This window comes from Thunnus albacares, chromosome 20 (genome assembly GCF_914725855.1).
Source record: "Thunnus albacares chromosome 20, fThuAlb1.1, whole genome shotgun sequence".
NCBI classification, from domain to species: Eukaryota; Metazoa; Chordata; class Actinopteri; order Scombriformes; family Scombridae; genus Thunnus; species Thunnus albacares.
The window spans coordinates 20028247-20051569 of NC_058125.1; the positions used below are offsets into that span (position 1 = coordinate 20028247).

Here is a 23323-nt window from a genome sequence, read left to right on the forward strand (position 1 = left end):
AAGGGATCTTCCTCATTTGTTGGTGCGGAAAAGAAAGCCATACTATTTTGATCTATGATCGCTTGATATCATTTGCTGTGATCTGATATGATAGAGCATGTCACTTCCGCTATCTTATATCTGTGTTTGCCATATTCTTGTCTGTGGTATAATAGACAGTTTTCATTCCCTATCTCTGCACAGGGAAAACCTCTGCTCAGGTCTAATCCTGTTAATGCTAAAATCTGATTACTGGCTGTAGCCTGTAGCACAAAGGCAATATGTGTGTGTGAGTGTGTGTTTGCGTGACAGAGCATATGTGATGTAATATAGAGTATAAAAAGAGCACAGAAAGAGAAAAACAGTGCGATAGAGACGTGTGCACAGTATGCATTGATCTGGAGGTCCAAATTGTTCCACTGTTTAAGAAATATTTCAACTCTTGCCCCCGTAAAATAAACGGCTGGTAAGACGTTAAATGCATTTTTGGAGAAACTGAGCCCATTGAGAGTCGCATCAGCTTGAACATTAAAACATTGACTGATGAAATATTGATTGACAAACATCAAGAAATATTTCAAATGTAATTCAATATCTGACCTTTTCTTTGAAAGTTATGTCAGCGGTATAGAACACCAGCCAATTTCAGGGCAGCAAACTTCCTCCGAATCTTAAGGTTTTTAAAGTATTCCATTGAGGTCCTATAATGCTGGACTGAATTACTGTTATCAGCCTCCACTCAGATACAATCTGTCAATCTGTCACATATGACTGCACACAACTGATAAAACACCATATTGCCAGTTTTTTGATTATCTTAGACTTGCGAGATGAATCCAGACACGTACTAGTCCACACTAGTGTAAAGCTTTCTAAAACTTTTAAGTTGTATGTTATGGGAAGACAGAGACAAACTATTTTTAATTTCAGTTTAATAAAATGTTTTTAATAAAAGATTGTAGTCTGTGGAATTTACATGCACTCTGCTGTCTTTGCATAATAACAATAAGGCAGAAAAGTGGGAGAAGATGGAAGAAAACCCTCTCAGTCCTGTGGGGAGATATACATGTGTGTGTTACATTGACAGATAGCAAACATAACCACATATTTAATGGTCAAGATAGTTCCAATGGGCATTTAATCCAGACTTCCATGGCTATCTTAAAAAAAAAGACAACAATATATGTTTTCTTGATTTTAGATTGATTTATTCTGTTTGTATGTCAAGCTTGAAACTTCAGAAATAAATGCAGTGAGTTAAAACACTTGGAAAAGCATTATATCCCCCAAGTAGTGAGTGGTAAATCATACACAGTCAAACATAATTATACACCATACTGATGTAGTTCTGGTATTGCATCTCGAGCCTTTTCTAACAGAATCATATTTGACAGTCTGGTCTCTCCATAAATACTGGATTCATTCAAGTATGAGCCAAACTCATTTTTTTAAATTTACAGTTTACCAATCAATATATGTTTCAGTCCTCAACACAAGTGAAACCATCCAATAGACAGCAGATGCATCAGTTTACTCAAAATGTGCTTTTTTTTAAAGATTTTAAAAGATTTTATGAACCGAGAGAGGTCATATTTAAAAAACCATCTCAACATGTTGTTAAAATTGATGGTTAATAACTTACTACTATCATTACGCCAGGCATGGGGTCCTTTCACATACAGAGCTGAAAATAACAGTAGCTGACTGCACTGACTGAGAAATAATGGTTTTATCCAGGTGGTGTCGGGGGATGAGAATTTCCAAATTGGATATAATTATCGGGTCAGGGCAATTGGATAATTGATGAGTATGTGCATATTTGGATAATGTCAGTGCTGAAGTAAACACCTCAGTGGAACACGCTGTAAATATTGTGTCTCCCAACTGGTCTAGCATTGCCTGAGTATCCTTTGTGTAGGAGTTGGAGGAAGAGGGATGGATGGATGGATGATAAACACTGAAGCTGCTTCCAGTATTTGGTGGATTTGTATTTGTCATCACTGTAGTTCTTATTTTACAACACTTTGGGTTCATTGCAGTGAATCTTAACTGGAAACATTTACTTATTTATGCAAAGGCAATTGTGCCAACATTTTTTTTTTTTACTCATAAGTTTTTTAGACATTTACTAGTCCTACGTCCTGTTTCTTGTTTTTTTTTAAGTTTTTTTCTCCTCCTAACTTTGTCGCGGCGTAACAAAAGCGAGATTCATACTGTGTAATGGAATTGAAACCACCTGCATTTCACCATGTACAAAGTGAATTGAGACGTGTTACTCTTTGTTTCTCTTCATCACAGACAGAGTTCCAAAGAGAAACACACAGAAAAATGATGAAAGAAGTGGGAGACATTGTATGGATTCTGGACTTTGTTCTTTTAAAACAAGACATGAAAGAGCTATGGTGACCTGGGTACCCCCTACGAGCATTTGTGTGTGTGTGTTTGTGACTAGTTGATTGGGCTGCATACGGATGCTACAACAGCTTTTATCCAAGTGGGAGGGAGGAATACAGGCAAGGCAACAAATAGATGATCAACTAAGCAAAACATCTGTATTGGTATACACTAAGCATTTTATCTTACCACTAGGAGTTCTTCTTAATGGCACACAAACTTCTGGACAAAGCTGTATGAGCAACTTTTGCCAAGATATTGAGAGTTGAATTCTTCAGCTTAGACAAAGGGTCGTTTAAACCACAGTGATTAGTTGGTAGGTGAGCTGTGATTGTAAATTCATTTTAACAATACAACAGCACAAGATAAATAATAATCTTGCCACATTCACAATGGCAGCATATTCAAAGTCAACATGTTGTGAACTCACATGTTGTAATGAATTGTCTGCAGGGGCAGACCCTGTCCTTGTACCAAGTGGAACCCAGCTGTGTGTCGATAGAGGCTGATATTTATTCCAGTTGCAAAACACGTCTTCATCCTTTGATGCTGCAGTTATGTGGACATGTGTTGCATCTGTAATACCAACTACACTGGATAATACAGCAATGACTGTTTTGGCTTGTTTTGTGAAGGTTAGAAAGAAGTTTTACCAACATACAGCTGCGGTATAGAACTAGCCATATTCTCGTTGTAATACTCCAACATTTGAAGCAATATATGTTTAAAAAGTCTGTAAATAAGTCTGTCAAACAAATTCACATGGTTTTGAGGTGGACTACTAACAAAAGACTCCTTAAGGACTTGTTGAGATAAGGTCTCATTGACTTGAGAGCCTGCTGGATGACCCCTAATGTTTTGACACAATTAGAAGCTTAGTGCTGAAATACAATATGTCAATATATCTTTATAGAGTACACCAGGAAATTAGTATGGTACTTCCATAATGTTGTGGAACTCACAAGAGACAGAAACCTACAGAAGATCCTAAACTTCCCATAATACAACTCAACAGAGTTTGCACTAGGGGCCATATTGTATTGCTCACGATGGAGGAGTTACTTCCAAAAAGGGGGAGCGACTTCAGTTGTGTGGAAGTGGTTTGGTCAAACATCATATGTACAACACACCATGGTAATATGTAAGAAGTGCCAGAAGACTGTAACAACAAAAGGGGACAGTACAACAAACTTATTTCACCGCCTCAAGCAGAAGCACCCGGTTGAGTACAAGGAGGGCCAAAAATCTGGCGAGGAGAGCTCAACATCTATTGTGAGTTTTAAACCAAGCAGACAAACTACACTGTTTACAACCTAAAGAACTGAGAGATCCTTTTTGTTTAGTTTTTACTGAATATTTGAAGGTAGGTTGTTACATTTATGCTGCCATATAAAACTAGAACACTTATTTTGTTGCAATTGTATGTTCTTGAAATTAATAATACAATATTTTTCAGTATTATTGTGATATCATCAAGAATATCATTATCGCAGAAATACCCTGAAATATTGTGATATTATTTTAGGGCCATATCGCCCACCCCTGGTTTGCACAACCCATCCCTGAGGCATCATCTGGACCTTCTCTAGAGCTGCAGAACATACAATGGAGTTTACAGGCTGACTAATATTACCTGTGACCAGAGTTTGATGTGTGGAATTGGTGAAATTCCCCTTTAATTTGGGTTAATTTTAAGTTTCCCCAAAAATCAGCCATTTAGGAGCCAATCTTTGCTATAAAATATTATGTGAATTCAGTCCCTGAAATATGGGACAAGAAAACTTAAAAGAAAAAGAGAGGGGGGGGTGAGAGGAGGAGAGAGAGAGCCATCAATTAAACATGAATGCCAACCAGGGCGATGGTTTCACTCTGTTTGTAATCGTGAATATTTAATAAGGCAAAAGACAACTCACTTAGCACACAACCATATGCTAACAATGGCATTATGAGTTGCCAGGCTTGTGAAAGGCGTGACAGGGCCTCCCCTAGGTTCCAACTGCTGGGGAGGCTGGTGTGGCAGACACACACACACACACAAAAACAAACACACACAGTCGCATACTGCTGTTATGTCAGTGAAGTTTAGCCCTGTGTAGCATGACACCTCAGCTCTCGAAGCCAAAACAACATCAAGCTGCCATAATACTAGCTGCTGGGACAGGACCCCTGTCTGCCCCGCTGCTCTCAAGAGGGACCACATACCAGGCCTCTGCATCACTCACTCCTCACCTCACCGCCACCTGCTAACTAAAGGTCTGGATGCCCTTCAATGTCCATTTCTTCTTCCTCTCCCTCTTTTGGTTCCATTTCTCTTTTCTGCCTAAAAGGAAATTAAAGTTTATTACAACTTGGATCTCATTTTTAGCACTTCTAGTGCCGTGGCTCTAGGGGCGGTAATGTCGGTAGGCTGGTCAGTCCAAACTGAAATATTCCAATTACTGGATGAGCCATGAAATCTTGTACACATATCCATCCTGTCCGGAGGATGAGTCCTAATAACTTTGGCCATCCCCTGAATTTTCATCGAAGAGCCTCCAGCAGGTTGACATTTGTGAGTTTGAGTGAAATGTCTCGACAACTGTTGGACGGATCTCCATGACATTTGGTCATGTCTCCCACAGCATGATTTGTAATAACTTTTTTTTGATCCCTTAACTTTTCATCTAGTGCCATCATCAGGTCAAAATTGTAATTTGTCAAATACTTTGGTTTACAGAACTAATGCCATTCCCATCAGCGCATGTTAACAAGTTATTGTTAGCATTAGCATTAGCGGGGCTGAATACTCTTACTTTACTTACTTACTTAGTCTTGGTGTAGTTTGGCTGTCATTCTTTTAATAGCGTTGTAGCATTGCTAATAAGAAGTCAGATAACAGGGTAAGGAACACAAGCAGTCAGACAGTCATACAAGTTTTAAACAAAGGCCCAAGTTAGCTAACTTTAGTGAGAAGAGAAAACTTCAGCTAACAGTAGAATTATAACCTAAATTGTCCGTTGCACACATCCATGATTTATTTACAACATGTCTGATGTTCCTGTGTTCCACACATCAGCAGTATGTTACCATAACCCACGGTCAAAACTATGAAAATAAGACCCACATTATAATAACTCCTCTGAACTCCTTTTTTTCCACTTATTCAATTTCTGTCATTTTCCCGTCTCTTTTTCTGCAGTTTCATTTCCTCGCTTAGCCTTCTTTTCACTCCTCACATCTCCCACTCACTATCTTCTCCTTTCTTTCTCTCCCTCTCTCTCTCTCTCTCTCTCTCCCAGTGGTATTTTTTCTTCTCCCTCGCTGCCATTTCTCTCCGTCTCTTAAACCACTTCTCACTAATTACTTCTTTCTCATGTCTCCTCCCTGTGACTAAATGACAGTAGATGTCTGGTCTTTTGATTCTCCTCCCCTGCACCCCTCACAGTTACAACAGCAACATTGTCTGACATTAAGCCGCTCATACTTTCAGGGTCCCCAAGTTGAAAGTGTCACTTCATTTAAGGGGAGTCGACTAAGGAGCTTCTTTCCCTTGCCTTCCAGACTCCTGCTGTCTGCTTTTTTTATTTGACTTTGCACAACCGACAAAACGCCTTAAACAGAAAATCTGTATGAAACAGAACAGAGCGGGTTTTGGGTGATGAGGATGGTTAAGGTGGGGGGGAAAAGTGGTCATTTAGCAAGCAGCAATCGGTCGTGTGAGGCGCCTGCTGATTTTCCTGCGGATTATTGTTTTGTATTCAGAATTGCTTATTTCATGCTTGTCTAAGCGAGGTCTGTTTTAGCCTGATGTGTGTGTTTTCTTTGATGGCCTTCCATGAATATTACATGCGTGGCGGAAGACGAAAGGGATCACAACAGAGAGGAAAGGAGAGGAGGGAAGAGAGGAAATATGACAATAGAACAGTGTAGATAGGAAGGAACAGATAGGAGGAGACATAGAGGAAGAGAATGAAAGGAACTGAAAGACTTGAATAGAAGCGAATTAAAGAGAGGAGAGCAGAATAGAGGACATGAGTGGAGAGAAGAGGATGGAAAATGACAATAGAACAAAACAACAGGAAGACAAGAGGAGGAGAGTGTGAGAAGAAGAGCAGGGAATAAAACAATTCAACTGGATTGAAATTACTTGAATTGAGCCGAATTAAAGTAAAGTGAGGAGAGGAGATGAGAGAGGAGTCACTGGCCAGTGTGTATGCTGTATGAATGTTGATCAGGCGATTTTGCTGGCTTACCTATGCACGCTCAAATGGGCTGCCCTGCTCGGACTGAGGGAGCTTTGTTTATGGAGAGAAGACCGAATCCTCCAATCAAACATGTATGAGGAGGCGCACACGCACACACAGTTTTTTTCCTATCTGTCTCTCTCTCTGACACACATCTAAACACAAGCCACTCTGGAGACATTACAGTGGCACAAAAGGCACAGGGAATATACACACACACACACCTAATACTATCTCACACACACACACAAAGGGATCTAGATTATTTACTTACAGTACAGTACCTACATCGAAGGGCCTTGGGGGGTCTCTCGTGTGCGTAGGTGTGTGCGTAATAGGACCTCACTCCACCTCTCTGCCTCTCTTTTTTGCTATACACAACAAAACACACACACACACACAAACCAACTGAGGGATGATGTACATCTCAGCAGACGCTTACACGGCATATTCCCACAGCTGGTCTGTTTAGTATTAACAGCGAGGCTCCTCTCTCTACCTGCTCCTTTTAGCTCTAATTTAAAGAAGAAAAATGGCCTGTTCAGAAAAAAACCCCAAAAACATTTCAAGCTCAATTCATCTCCAGAGTTTGCATTTCTGGAGAAATCAGTTGAATTATTTCATTATGCAGTAAGATACAGTAATATATGGGCAGATGTTGTTTGTTTATTTTCAGCTTTTATTTGGCAGATGAGTCAACCCATTTGATGACCCAGACCACAGATGAAATGGGTTCCAATATATCCCGAACAGTCATCATCCATTTTAGGGGGTTAGAATGGGGAAAAAAAACATAGATTTATTCATGTGTGATGCAGAAGTGAGAACAAATGAGACGTTTGGTGTGTATGTGTGTGTGTGTGAGTAACTCAGAGGATCTTATCTATGCAAATGTCTGTCTTTCTGTTTGTCACGTTTGTATGTTTTTGTGTAAGATGAGAGGATTGTGTGTTCGTTCGTGTGTCTGGTACGCAAGATTTAACTTATGACTGGACAAAAACGTTGAATCCATCGCCAGTGAAAATTCCCTTGATGGTTTTTCGCTGATTTAAATTACCTTGATCCACGGTAATTTAAAAATGTTGCCGTGAGCAAGACACTGGAATGAGGAAGGCCACACAGGGACAAAAAATTATGCTGAAGTCGATTTTTTAATTTTTTAAAACTTCTGAGCTAAAAACAGCCTGTGCAAATCCAATATTCGGATTTCTTATGATATGCAGGTTTTGTTCGTTAGTTTAAGGCCCGGCGCGTCGTTTGTGATATCGCTTCCCATTCTTAATTCATTTTACGAGACCAGACACTTTGTCTTGACTTCAAAAAAAGTTTCCTCTTGATGACAAACTACCTGTACTGCAGATTTTAATGCATTCTGCATGCGTCAAGCACATGTCGTTGTCGTAAACAGGTGATATATAGGAGGACAGTAATTTGCGGAGGACCTGAAATGACTAACAGTCAGCATTCTTTGCCAGTTTCCACTGAAAAAAGCACCTGGTTTTTCAAAGGAGCACGTTGGTTTGAACTGATTTTCATCCAGATTTTATGTCACCATATATCATACTGTTGTTGTGTTTCTTGCTGCAAAAAAGACAGGTTTACTGAAGTTTACGGTAAATTAACTCATCTTGTGACACTGACAGTTAGGAAATGCCTCCAGTGATGCAGAGTGAAAAGAAAAATTGGGAGAAAACACAAATGAGCTGTTGATACACCGGAGTCTAAATGAATCTAAATGATAAACATTTAAATCAGATTTTGTATTATAGATTTTTTTTTCTTTGACATAAATAAATCTCAATGAAGTAAAAAACAGGAAATGATGAGCTCAATTATAACCTAAATGCATTAACGTGATGTGTGTATGAGTGTCACCGCTCTTTCATTCCTCCTTCTATCAAGATGGACGAGACATGACCAGAAATGCCTTATTGTTGCTCCTCATTATCAAATCCTGGTGCATCGCAGTGTGACAGAGCAATATCACAGCCTGTCACACACTCTACAGCCACAACCAACGCTGACTCTTTGGTCCCTCTTGCTCTTTGCATGCATGTGTGTGTGTGTGTGAGTGTGTGTGTGTGTGTGTGTGTGTGTGTGTGTGTCTCGGATAGATTCTGGTGGTTTTCGATGGTTTCAGCTGAGCACCCTTGTGTGTACAGTAGCACCAAAGTGTCAAAAACAGTGGCCGCTCTCTGCTCTTTCTGTTTTTAATTCCCATCCGTACATCAATCCGCCTCCCCTCTTTGTCCCTCCACCAGTCACTCATCCACGTGTGTTTCCATGAAGCCAAAAAAAACATATCCATCCGCACAACAATGTCAACATTCACCACGTCGTTTTGAATCATCAGTAGTAAACTATACTTCTCCGAACAGGTTTGCAATAGTGTGAGCGCTCAACATGTGGAAGTTGTATAACTGCCCTTCTCATATGCTTGTGTTTAGTCCAGACTGGTAATTAAAAACAAGCCATTCACTTATCAGGAGTGTGTTCCCACCCACTCAAATCACATTTCATCTGCTTCCCACTACCAGTACCATGACTGTGTATGTTTGTGAGAGACAGAGGTGGAAGAGAGGGGGGAGGAGGGGGGCCTTCTCAATCTGACACTTCACAGCGTGTGAAATTTAATTAAACACGCTTCACAAACATCCACATATACACACACACACACACATATATAAACACACTGAAAATCTCATGCAAATATAATACATAGATGCAGCACACATTTATCATTATATGCATATTTTCTCATAAATAGGCACTTTTCCTTTCCTATTATTTCCCTTTCAGTGGCAGTTAATGCAACTTCTCCTCTCTGTGTGAAGTACGACAGTGAGGGTCAAGCGACTTTGGTAAAGTCTAAAATATGGAGCTGTTCTGTAAACAGTCTGCAAATTGTTGCCAGAAGATTTCTTGACACTCATGACCACCCTTAGGTGCCCTTGAGCAAGACACTTAACCCCCAGCTGTTCCAGTGGAGCTGCTCGGTTCCAAACAGATCACACAGCCAACAGATGGTTGAGCTGGGCAGCTTCCAGGTGCATAACTGTAAGTGTGGTACAGGGTGCTCAGAAAACGTATCCCGGTTGAATAAACGTTTAAAAAAAGAAATTGGTTTCTGAACTGAAATAGCTGGGTCGTTTATAACCAGGACACTCAACTGTCTGGCCAGTTGGCTGATTTGTGGCTCCACCTGTCACAACTCTAAGTGTCCTTGAGCAAGACCCTGAGTCCAAAATTGATCCAGATAAGCAATATAAGTTCCTTTGGACAAAAGCCTCCGTAATGAAAGTAATCACGAGTTTATAAAGCCAAGAGTCAAGAGCTTCCTTTGAGTCTTTTCCGATGATGTATGGGCTTAATGCAACAAAACCAATCTCTGACTGAAGGCGTTCAATTATCAATGACATACAGACTCCCACCTCGTCTTGATGTTAAGAACTGTGTGGACCTTTTGTATGTTAGAGGCCATTAATTATAAATTGTAAAAGTCTGATAAATCACTGTTGGCTCTATCTGGTACTTTTTGATCGCCAGTGATGCTCAATGAAGCTTTTCAGCATGCTTATACTCATTACCGTTATGATTGGCCAATGCAACGCCTTGCCGGATGATGTGTTGCATTGCAGCAAAGGTGGAACCAGGTTTTGACGGAACTCTCTGAACCTCAACACATCGCCCCCATTCAAATGAATGAGAGGGCTGCATTTTTTTCAGGCAGAGCTAATGTCGGTCTGAATGCCATCTAATGCTTACTTCTTTTCAATCCGCCTCTAGTTTGTGTGTCTAGTTATGTTAAAAATGTATCTCTCGAGCCCAAGCTGAGATAACCTTGATGACATCAGCGGGGTTCAGACAATATATGTATATATATATACAAGTTCAAATATTTTTCCCAGTATTTTGAGTCTGTTTTTCAGACACTAGGGCTTTATTTCTATGTCAAGACTGTCGTAAACAACACTTTGACATTTTCCTTACCAGACTATGAAATGCACTTTGCCCTTTAGTTTGGTATTTATGTGTCCTATGCAAAATAGATTGTGCAAGTGAAGGTGTTGACACTTGTATTACAGTGAAAAATGGCTATTCTCACTTGCACTAAAATAGATGCTCATGGCTGGTCCTTGAACATCTGTTTTCAACTATAATTCGGTAATTTGGTGATTCCACAAGTAGGTGCAAGAACAGGCTGAGTGAGCCTAATGAAATAGTTATCTCAGATTTTACTGAATGAATGAATAACAATTGGCTAATTTTCAAAATTGCTTACTTTGGCTTAGCCTTCATGTCATTTTTATATCAATTTATTGGCGCAAGTTTTGGAATGATCTTTGTTGGACAGCGCAGTTTGCATTCATGCTGACTGGTTTAGTTTTGGTAAAGATGTGACACAGTACAAAGAAGCTGACTTCATGGCACAAATGTGAAATGACACAAGAAGGAATTACATCACATCCTGCATATTGGCTCTGAATGACAAGCTTTTAATTATTTGTATACTTCAGTGTTGATGAGCCTGATGGTGGCGACCTACTTTGTTGTGTGAGTTCTCATTAAGCTCTGTGAAATACAGTAACCAGCTAGTAGTAGTACTGATGTACAGTACGTGGGTGTTCATGCTTCTAAATTAAGCTGCAACATTTTCCCTTTCATGTTCTACCAAACACCCACTTTTACTGTTGTTCTTGTTCTACACACACACTGTCTGTCACCTACTTAGTCTTTTCTCTTGGCTTTTTTTGACACAGATGTTGACATCTCTGTTTGATGTCGTGAACTTCTGGATGGCAGGCGCCTCGCGCAGTGCACTGAATCCCTCCCCATGGGGCATGATTTCAATCTACCACCTCGCTAGTCTTCTCACAGGCTCAGATGCGAGTGCTGGTCTACCCACTGGGATGCTCTGCAGTGTGGTGTGAAGGAGGAGATAGGAGGAGAGGAGAAGGAGGAAAGAACAGAGTTCAACTCAGGTTCTTTCACTTTGCAACTTCTGCAAAGCTTGAAGGAGAGGCTGAGTGGTTTTGGATGATAGTGGGCTTAACCCGCACACAACTTAAACCCATCACCCATTCCTTTGAAGAGTTTGGTGGCCGGTGTTTGAACTGGCAACCTTTTCATCAGTGTGCCTTGAAACAAACTTTTCAGTTAGCGCACCTCTATTTTTAGATATCGATGTCATTTCTCTCGTTTGTTTAGGTTGCCTTTTGTACCACTATTTTCATTTTCTACATCCTCACTATCACAATTTCTGCTAATTTCCGACATTGCCACAATTCAGCATTTAAAACATCGTGGGGGAAAAAAAAGTGTGAGAAATATTTAAAATGCACTCTTCCTGCAAGCTGCCAGTCCTTTCTCCTTTGCCTATGGCACTTTCACCAGCCACTCACTCCTCACCCACTTGTCCAACGTTTCATGTCAGGAAGCTAGTTGGGTTTGACCCATTCACTGACAACCCACAGCCCAGGCCTACTGCCGATGGGGGGAGTCTAGATTAGGACCCTTTTAGGGCTTGTAATTTCCTCAGGCTTTTTCCCTTAAAATTACCCTCTCACAGTCACTTCTCACACTCAGTGTCACGAATGGCAGGACAGGCTTTAGGTGGCTTATGTAACAGTCCATTAAGTTTGCTGTAGAAATGGCCTGTATTGCCTGAGAGGCTGCAGCAGACACCTAGAGATAAGTAATGTCAGAAACAGACAGCGATACGGATGGGGCCTCTTACATCTTTTATGGAACATTAGACTGAGTGAAGAGATGACCTAATTTGAATTGATTTGGCGTATATTTGTGCTCAGGAGAGCACATACAGAAACATGCAGACACAAAGACACACATGTATTTGTGCAGGCACCCCCACATACACACAGACACACACGTGCACACACACACACACCAAGACGCACAGGCACACACACTCAATCACAGCTAATCTAGGTCTCTCTGTTTGTATGCTTCCCAGCTGTAGCTGCATATCTTTGGCAAAATCTTAGATGTTTTCAGCTGATTAAGCTCCAGCTTCATTACACTGCTTTATTCCCCCCTCCCCCCCGCCCCCTTGTATTAATGAGGCTGTTCCTTCTTGCCGAAATCTCCCTCCATATTGTTGTTGTGCAGTTCACGGTCCGCTGGGCTACTGGCCCGCAGATGTAATTGTTTTAATTTGCTAACTGTACGCTCACACAATTAGGACGCAAGTAGAATCCTGCTTCATTTCCTCTGCCCAGTGCAGAATAGAAAAGCAGATATCTTCTTGAAGCAGCACTTATTTTAGCATGCAAAACACACATATGCACACATGAAAGAACTTGAGGAATGTACTTTTGTAGTTTTTCAGTTCTTTGTTTGCGATGTTCAAGATGACATGCTGTGTTCATCTCTAATCCCATCTTCTTTTCTTTTCATGAGTATTTTCTGCTCTCCCTATTTGTCAAGGTTTCTCTGTAAGCATTCTGTTTAATTAGAGTGCTTTGGTACTGGCCTTTGGCAGTGGACTGCCTATTACTGCATCATATGTGTGTTTGTGTGTGTGTTATTTTACTATTTTAGGCTTTCTCTCTCTCTCTCTCACACACACACAGACAATGAAACATAGTTATTTTTTAACATTTAGGGTTTGAACATATTCCCCACTGAAAATGACCAGTAAGGCCAAGGAGTATCAAACTCAGAAAATAAAATCTGGAAGGTTAAGAAAATACAAAAACAAAACAAACAAACAAAAAATTACAATCTTTTTTTTTTAAACAAGAGAACTTAGTACAAACCTACCAGTATTTATTGCATGCATGTGACCCTGTGCACAACAGTGTTCCTGTTACTGTGTTCCTGTTCCTGCTACTGCATCTGGCTCCCAGATGTCATTGTAGATGTGGGGAATGAATCTAGAGCCCCAAAGTTGAAGACAACAATGTTAACACCATTAACTATGAACAACTAGCTGCAATACAAAGACACGCAAGCTAGCAAAGACTGCTGATGAAGAGTAGCTACGTTATTTTTCCTACTAATTTAGGTAGCTAACCTAACCAGGTAGCTAAACTAACCTCCATGGCTAAGCTAGCTAATAGCCATGGAGGTGAAGGGAAGCTAACATTAGCCAGCTGGTTAGGTTTAAATGAGCAAGATAGCTGCAAATTAAGGTACTGCTAAGGCTAGTCAGTAGAGCAGCTAGCTAGCTAACTAGATTAGAATTAAACCAACCCACCTTGCTATGGCTTTTTCATTTGCGTATCCATGGGAAAGCACTGAACATGATTTTGTTAAGTACAGAATAGTATGCAATGTTGAAGATCTTAATCATTTTCTCCCGCTGTCCACTCTCCATTTGACGTGATTTGTCTTTCCATGGGTGTAATTTCAGGTGGCCACAGGTTATCGGGCCATGGTTAATGTTGAACCCTGAGACACAAACAGTTGAGGAGATTGAGAAGATATTATTGAAGCGCTAAAGTGATGAATATTCTAGGAAATAATTATCCACACAACAGCTACTCACTAAAGAAAATGAAACAGAACAGAAGTGATAATGCAAGGTAAAAATTATCCACACAGCAGCTAATCACTGAAGAAAATGTCAAAGAACCAAAGAATTATTAAATATGTTTTATTAAAAATCAGTTTGTAACAATAAAACCAGTTATAAAAAAATAAGAGGTAGCATAACTGGGCCCAGAGCAGACATCTGAGGTGTCCCGCAAGTCAGAGGAGTACATGCAGGTGGGGCAAAAGCAAGTTGTAAGCAGTACGTGAGATACAAATCTTGTCAAACAGGATTAAGTTATTCAACTGTATCAAATGTTGCACTTAAGCACCTTGAGCACTATAACTGAGGATTTCTCTGCTATAATGACATAAAAGTGAATAATGAATAGCTAATTTAAATAGAGCTGTCTGGATGTAGCCTAATATACAGTAAAGCTCTAAACCCACATTAAAACATCTTAGATACCATCCATAAAAGCAATCATCTTGTCAGCAACTTAAAAAAATAAACATTTGAATTTTAGATGTGTTATGTTATGTCTATGTGGATAAATAGAATGATATACTACTGTTCGAATCCTTATGAGTAGTCTGTCAAGAGGGCAGAAAGAGGCCCACAGTCTCAGTGGGGGAATCAGTGGAAACAGAATGAAAAGACTCAAGAGAGACATGAGCTTTCATCTCGACTGTTACATCTTGAGTTGGATGGGTTATCTGCCTGCGAATGTTTGACATTTTGTTAACAAAATCTGAGGAAGTCTTGCTTGGCAAAGGCTCACTAAGAACCTCAGTATGTAGTAGTGATTATGAGGATGTTTCTCACTGAGGTCAGTGAAAAGAAAAACTCTTGACTTCAACACTTAAACATAAATGTAACCCCAATGTATGTCTTTCTTAAAATTAAAAATTGTTTTGATAAGACAAGGTTTTAGCTGTTGTCAATTTGAAAGATGGGACTGGACTGCAAGGACAGAACATGTACTGTACTGAAAGGCTTGGAGAGTAACGAAATACATGGAATGATGTTATGTAATTAGCAAAAATAAGGTAACTGTATTTTGTTGAAGTTACAGAAAAAAAAAAGACATAATCAGATTACCAATACATTTAGCGAAAATGGGGATTATTCGCAGGATTACAATTTTAAAATGCATTTTAAAATAAAGAACAATATACTACCATGCACTGTAAAAGTCCCAAACGTAAGCAGAACAGGAATGAGAGGACAAAATAACTCACTGATCCACGATGATGTGAGTAGAGGATGATACCACATGGCACACGCAGGTGCCCACAGTTGGCGCACATACACACACTTCACACGCAGTGAACTTTGGGAGAGTAGGCAGGGATGGTTGTTACGCACTGTGGCAGTCCCAAAGACTTGTACAAATAAGTTAAAAGAGAGCTGTATGAGTATGTGACTGCTGTCGCGCACATAACGGCTCTCCACCGAGATGACTGCGTGTGCATAATTTGCCCAGAGCTGACAGTGTGCCACTGGTCGCCGAGCGCGTTCAATACTGAATGAGTTAGAGAAAACTCAGACGTATCGCACAGATAGAACCAAATATAAAAGGACACAGTGAAGCCCATGATGCCGCTGTACATACAGTATGTCTGCCACTGTCATTCCTCTGAGAGGAGCTGTGGAGGAGTCAAAGCTTTCGTAGAATGGGCACAAATACCCGATGGGGGGTCTTCGTCCACTGTAACATACAGTATACCTGTGTGATAGCTTCACACAGCCAGTGGGCCAAGCACTGTTTCGTCAGAGGCTTTCCCTGAGAACGTTCTCCCAAATGCACATCATGTTTGGTGGTAACTTTCATTTTAGGTCTAAAGGCTACTGCCTGAATTTTTTTTTGGTGAAAAAGTTTTTCTTTAAAAATACACTGAGCAGAGGACACATATTTGATGCTAAAAGTTTCCCCGTTCTTTTCTAAAGTTACATTGTTCTGTTGTTTTAACAGAATACGCTTAAGTAAAAGTCATCTTATTGATATTTCTTTTCTCTTGTCTTTATTTGTATATTTGGTATTGAGGTAATCCTAAAGTAACGGAAAGTAATCAAGTTATGTTACTTTAATATTATGATACTTGGATTAGGTTACTGACTACATTTTTTAACAGGTAATTACAAATTTATTGAATTACATTTTTTAAAGTAATCCTCCCAACACTGTGTCCTGAGGCCCCATTTCAGCAGCAGAGAATGTGAATACTTCTAAGTATAATTTTGGAAAGAACAGATCAGTCCAGTCAGCCTCATTTAGGGCCATGTGAAGAGTAAATGCTCTACCAAAATGGAGAATTGCTTTACCAAAGTGTAGTTAAAAGCCACATTAATTCCTTGGCTTTGTTCCTTCCCAATTACCTTCTTTTTCTGCTTCCCCCTTTACACCCACCTCTGCTCTGCCTCATCGCCCTCCCCTTTTTCTCTATACTGTATCATCTGACTTTTCTCTTTATAGTGGGATTAATTGCCCTTGAATGATTTTATAATTGAGAGATGCTGATGTCCTGGGAGACGGTGAGGTGGATGCAATAATAGCCCTCGGAAGTCTTGAGATGAAAATAAAGGAAGGTGGCGCAGCACCCCCTCAGTCAATGTTGTAGTAGGCGGGTATGTGTGTGTGTGTGGTGTGTGGTGTGTGTGTGTTGTGCAGGTGTGTGTTTGCCCAGTGACTAATCCACTGTAATTGTAAATGAACTGATGAATGCAAACAAAAATACTTTATGAAACCTACACAGCTTTTGACGCAAATTTATGTTGAGACTCTCTTCTTCCTTATGCAGACATACATAGACAAATAAACACACACACACCCACACACACACACATTTGGTATCCACTACATAGGCTGTGCACATAAACAGATGTTCACTTCAAGTGCATAATTTTCTCATAAAAAGTTGTTGTGAATGCTCATGTCTGAATACAGAGGGTTCAAATATGAATAATTTATGACACATTTATGGTTGTGAGGTTGAAGGAAGTTCCTGAGATTCATGCAGATGTTGTTTTGATTGCGTACGATTATATTCACACTGACACATTTCAACCTTGATTTTAATCTAGATTGGAGTCTTGAATCAGGTTTCGGGGTTAGGGCTGCACTCAGGGCTAATGCAGATGTGAGAGGTGTGAACAGGCTCAATGGCAAGCTTTTTTCCACTGAACACTGTCAGCATCAGCTTCCTGACTGATTGTCACAATAACTAGTTATTTTTGGCTGGACTGCAACAGCAGGGCCTGCCCTACACACGTGAAAGTCTGTCACTGACTGAGTGATGAAGTTACACCATTGGCTGGCTGAAGCTAGCCAAACGCCGCTGAAGCTAAGTAACCCAGAGAGCATTTCGCACCAACCGACAGCAAGCAGCAATGGCGGAGATTAAGCTGTTGTAATTTTCGCTTTAGGACTGTTAATATGTCACTTTGTAAAGTTTTAATATTTTTCAGGTGAGAATATTGCCACAGTTACCTACTGAAGGAAATCGTTATGTGACATTTAAATGAGAAAAGAGGATCTGTGCGCTGTCGCCAGTGTAACTTTGGTAAATGCTTAGATTGGATGGGCCGGAGGGACAAACTCATGCATGTATACAGCACCTTGAGTTACAACTGTATGAAAAGTGCTATACAAATAAATTAACTTAACATTACATATAAAAAGACATCTTATAAATGCTGTGATGTCCATGTCTCATGGTAACCAGGTGACATACAATTTAAAAGCCCTCTAGTGTTTCAGATACGGTCCGGCCATATACTAGCTTTTAACCTGTTCTTGTTCCGAACTGGTCTGGTTGCATGAACTGTGGTTCACTATGACAGACTCATTCACACAGACACACACAAAGCAAATGGCTTTAAAAGAAAACCATCTACACTCACTCCATCGTTTTGATACTTTTTATAGATTGTCCAATCATTTGTTCCCCTCCAGTTACTTTTGTCCATGTGCATTAAAGCACGGGAGCCATTTGGAAGCATTTTCATACGAGGAGAGGAGTCCAGAAGTGTGTGACTGCACTTTAAGGGCAATATTTTTTTACAACCAACTTTACTCTGAGTTAAAACTATTTTGAGTTAAAAGCCAGTGAGCCATACTTCATTTCAAAAATCTCCATTTAATGTGTAACCAGGAGTTTGCAAGGCTTCTGTGACTTCTCATGTCTAAGACGCATTAGCAACGGGAGTGGGTTGAATGAAAGCAGCGGTATATCCAGAGCTCTTTTGCCTTCTTTGCTTCTTTCCAAATAGCCAATTATCAACCAAAAAAAGAGCAATCACAAAGCTTTTCTGCTGTGTCTGTGGGCAGAGTCTGCCTTTTTGTGGAGAGCTTGCTACTTGGATATGGTAGACATGAGCAGCCTTAATAAAAATAGGAATGATGGGATCAATAAAGCTGGATTGCCACCATGAGGGGAATTGGCAGGGTGCTTCATTGGCCGAAGCTTTAACAGAGAAACTAAGCTAAGTAGAGCCCTGCTTTACAGCCCAAGCTGTTCCAATTACTCTCTGATAGACTAGTGCACCAGACCTGACCACAGATGACACTGTGAAGATGAATACTGAAATTGCGCTGCGTCCAGTGTGGCAAAGAGGATGAATTATTTGAAAAAAGATACAGGCAATCCACAGTATTTAGCTTAATGTTGTGGGGGCTTCTTGTCGCAGGATTGTTTCCTCATTAACTGCATGCAATGTAATCAGTCTGGCTGACAGTGAAAATTAAAAACTGTGGTGCATGCATTATGCATAGAGAAAATAGGGTGACTTTATTTTACTTTGGAATGTTTTTGTATTAATTCTGTGGAGAAAGTAAGATTTATGGGGCCAGAACAGTGACAATTAAAATTTGGCATTGAAAACATAACCTGAACTGAAAAAGCAAAGGAAATATAGACTGATCTGTTCATTTCAATACATTTATATTTATTGAAATGCAGTGATATCTGCACATATAGAGCCCCAGAGGCAGGGCTGTTGTTCTGTCCAGTAAAAACATGAAGCTTCACTTTACATTCAGACAAATTAAATGTATCAGGTATCATTGTTAGATTTCATCTGTGAGACCAACATTTATCTTCCAAAAGGAATTATATCATATATCAAAATGCTACAGAGACATTAGAACCAGCGGTAAATTACCAAAGAGCTGCACAGATCAGTTCGTCGGATCATTTTCTCCCCTGGATGACGACGCAGGACTCGGGGCCGCTGCTGTGAGATGACCCGGCTGGTCTTACTCGGCCAATGGCTCCTCACACCTCCAATAACGTTGCAGCAGATTTACAAACAGGTGTTATTTGGATAAACTGACCACATATTGGGAATCTAAATGGTTACTTTCTCATCTGAAAAAATATTAAATCTTAATAAAGTGGCATATTAACAGTCCTAGAGCGAAAATTACAAGTCTGGTTCAAAATCTCCACCATCATTCTATTGCCCTTGGATATCTTCATCAGACTGCAAAGCATACTGGGTAATGTAGGCCAAAATGATGTTTTGAAAGTTGAAACTGAAAACAAGTGACCCTGAAAAAAACGTTAAAAAAAAACTGAAAAAAGACAGACATTAAGAAGAAATCTGAAGATTGACATTGAAAAACACATCACAATGCAAAAAAAAATATCAAAATAAAACAAAATGATAAGATTGTAATTTTTTTAATGCCCTTGTTTTATTTTTCAGTGGAACTTGTTTCAGTGCCAATACAACTTTTTCCAGTACAAGTGCTTCAATGCCAAACTTTATTTTCAATGCCAAAATTTAACTGTCGCTGCTCTGGCCCCATACAGATCAGACTCCGCTTCATGAAAGAACAAAAATGTCCTGATGTATTGAGATGAAAACCCGCATTAACATTTTTTGAAATAGATATGAATGTACAGCAGGATAATGCGTAACAACTTTTTATATAATGCAGATAGAAATGGATGCTAATGCGTCACATGTGGTTCACTCACTGTCTGTAGGAATGGGTGAACAGCAAAATATCTGATACCATTTGTCAGTGCAGCTGAACAGAGATAACATATCTGGAACACGGTGGAACACAGCTCACCTCTCACTTCTCTCACTTTTTGATAGCTGGAAATTGAAAAAGCCTTATTTAGAGCTATCAGTAGTTTCTGATCGTGTACTTTTCTCTGAGTTTTGCAGATGTTCTCCTCCCTTCTCATTCTCTATTTCCCCCCCCTCATCTCTTTCCTTCATACCCTCATTTCCATGCTTTTTTCTTACTCTTTTAGCTCTCATTTGTTCTTTTTTTTTTTTTTGACTGGCTCTCAATCTAGATCATAGTCGTGAAGTATGGGTTGGGCTTGTTCTTTACTCTTTCAGTTTACAGAGCATGAGTCTTCCTGAAAGCTGACAAGATGAAAGAACTATTTTTCCCCTCTGTGTATGCTCTTCAGCTCATCATGTTCTAGCTCTCTCCACCCTCTCAACCTTCCCTGCTTCTTTCTCATCTTCAATTATCATCCTTTGGATTTTTTTTTTCGCCACCCCCCCCCCCGCCCCTCCTTCTCTTTTTTTCCCTCTCAGCTAATGGAACTATAATGGAACCATAAGTCTAGAGAGTTGGGTTGTTTTGCAAATGGCAGTGCATACTCCAGTCAGTCAAAAGGAATTCAGCAGCCCCCTGCTGCCTGCAAGACACCAAAACATATCCATATAACGTGCATCACTCTTACCTTTTTTGTCTCTAGCAGATGCCATTGACTCCCTCTTGATTTTAAGAATTAAAGTTTAATAAAACAAGGATATTGAGATTCATCCATAGAATATGACAGGAAAAAGGGAAGCATTGCATACACGCACGAGTCTTAAATTAATGTTATCACTAATGGAGCAGAGCCCGTTGAGCTAGTCCATACAGGCAGAGTCATGTTGCTACGTGTGATGCAATACAGGCACATATAGGCTATACATACTGTACCTATCACCCAATTAAAATAAAGCAGACCATTTAAATCATACTTCCTCACATTCTTGCTGTTCTTGCAGATGCTTCATTGCTCATCTCGTAACCACAGCTGCTACAGTCATTACTGCTAATTTCAATGTTTGATGCTACAGTCATGCTGCTGCTGACCATTCTGGCATTTCATCAGCCCTACTTCCACCTTTTTATTTCACTCCATATGCCTTTAAGCAAATAAATTTGGCAAAACAATAACAAAGAAATGAATCTAACAAAATCTAAATAGAAAATAATACAACACAAACTTCATCCTGATACCTTAACTTTTCATGTCTAATCCTCTTACAGTACAAAATCTAAGTCATAGTAAACAGAATACTTTTTTATTAAACAGTATTTTTTTAATTATACATTTTCAGCTTGTCAACAGGGCACTGCGCAAAGTGTATTGTTGCAGGAAGCAATGAGGACAGAGTCTCCAGATGCTTCGTGCATACTTCAGTTTCACCGAGTTCCACTAAAGTGTCATTATATTAAATTGCGGGATTAGCTGTGAAGAAGAACATTGCAGTTTGTTAATTTACCACACTGCCTATTCTAATCTTATTTCTCTCTTTCTTTTTTCCCCTGGCGCTGTTCACTCTGAATGCTTGCAAATAAAGGTAAGAGCCCTTTTTTATTATGCATGCATTTTGTTTATTGTGACGCTTGAGCAGAAAGTTACAAGTGGCTTTGGGGACTTTCTAAGACCTCTTTGGATAATTACTTTAAGAAAGCAATTAGCAAAACTCTTAAATTGGATAGTAAGTAAACAAGCTTGTGGCTTATGTCAAAGAAAATTGAGCAATATTTAGGATATAGTTAACATCTACAGACAACCATTGGTCTGCACTCTGCTTTTCTCCCTAAACTGTCCTGTTAACTTTTGTGCAAGGGAGCTTGGATGAATTAAGAAAAATCTTTAGCTGTTTATTTTTTATTTTTTTAGCTGCAAGGCTGTATATAAGATGGTGGATGAATTTTATTTACTGCCTTTTCACTTGTCCCCTCGGCATGTTTTACTACATGTCTTGATAAATGATACAGTAGTTTAATGAAGACTAGTCCACAGTGCAGAAATTTCATTTTTAATCTCAGTCACTTGCTGAATCTGTTTTGTTGTTTTGGATTGCAGAGAGACAGTGGGGTTGCTGTCGGTAAAAAAAGACCCCAGACTGCTTTTGACATTTCTCTCCAGTCTGAAGCTATTGATTGTGGAGAAAATCTAGGTTGGACTTGTATTTTTTCCAATGGAAAAGAGATCAAAAATCAAAAGAAGCCAGTGCACAAAATTCAAGGAGATATATCAATTATTTTTGCTCTACTGAATTTTTTTTTCTTTAGTGTATCTTTTGCTGTACGTTTTTTTGAAGGTCTGCATCAATTACCCTGAATAAACAAAAGATCCAACTTTGGTTTGGATAAAAGTCTCCAAATACTGCGGTGTCCCTTAGATTTTTCCTTAGTGATGTGCAGTGTCATGCTGATGAAAGATGACCCCACAAAAAGTTAGCTGACCCGCAGCAATTACATAATAGAGAAAACATATTTCAGTTACATTCATGGTTACACCTAATACGAACAATGTTGTATCCCAGTACAGAAAGTGTCATTGTAGTACCACAGCGTATGTCACATACAGTGCTTTTTCCTCTTGTCTTCAGTTCTCTAAACTTCAGTTCTGCTCTGTTCTCTCTCTCTCTCCTGTCTTCTCTTTACTCCACCACCACTTCTAGCCCATTCGAATGGTTCACGTTAGCCACGGTTAGCCATGGTTCACGCCACGTTGATAGGTTCTCACAGCTGTTTACCCCTGTTTGATGTCTGTGCCTAACCTTAGGGGTCTACATTGTTATATAAAGCAAACCTTAAATGTGGTTTTATTTCTTTTAAAAATATGACCTAAAGCCAAAAGAACATAACTATTTATTAACCTTAACAGCCAACGTTTTACCCTAGTTAGAAGCATGTTGGTTCATCTATTTCTACTGTTATCTCTAAACAATGCACAGAACTGTGAAAGCCACAGAGGCTTTCGCTGCTCATCCCATAAAATATGCTTGATACAAATAACTTTGAGTTTTTTAAAAAGTCTAACTTTCAACCTTTCCGATTACTTCCTACCCATACCTACTTATTATCTTTTGTTCATTGCAATTTTAGCCTGGCAAATGTGTTAGAACACCACGTCATTCTAGCCCCTGCCAGCTCTAATAGGCTGCCATGATGCCTAGACCAGGCGCTGGCTCT

At 39.7% G+C, this 23323-nt stretch overlaps 1 protein-coding gene and 1 long non-coding RNA gene across 8 annotated transcripts in view; one reads left to right on the forward strand and one right to left on the reverse strand.

Moving 5' to 3' along the window:
- Positions 1 to 23323, forward strand: part of sdk2b (sidekick cell adhesion molecule 2b) — a 275964-nt gene that overhangs the window by 66655 nt on the left and 185986 nt on the right. The gene's annotated exons all lie outside the window — the stretch shown is intronic.
- Positions 3938 to 13974, reverse strand: LOC122970874. Of its 2 annotated transcripts, XR_006399342.1 has the most exons (4): positions 13816 to 13974; positions 13380 to 13492; positions 6871 to 6967; positions 3938 to 4693 (listed from the first exon to the last, which is right to left on the reverse strand). It is a non-coding gene; the product is annotated as an uncharacterized LOC122970874 (long non-coding RNA). The 2 variants fall into 2 exon arrangements; XR_006399341.1 differs by having other exon boundaries at positions 3938 to 6967.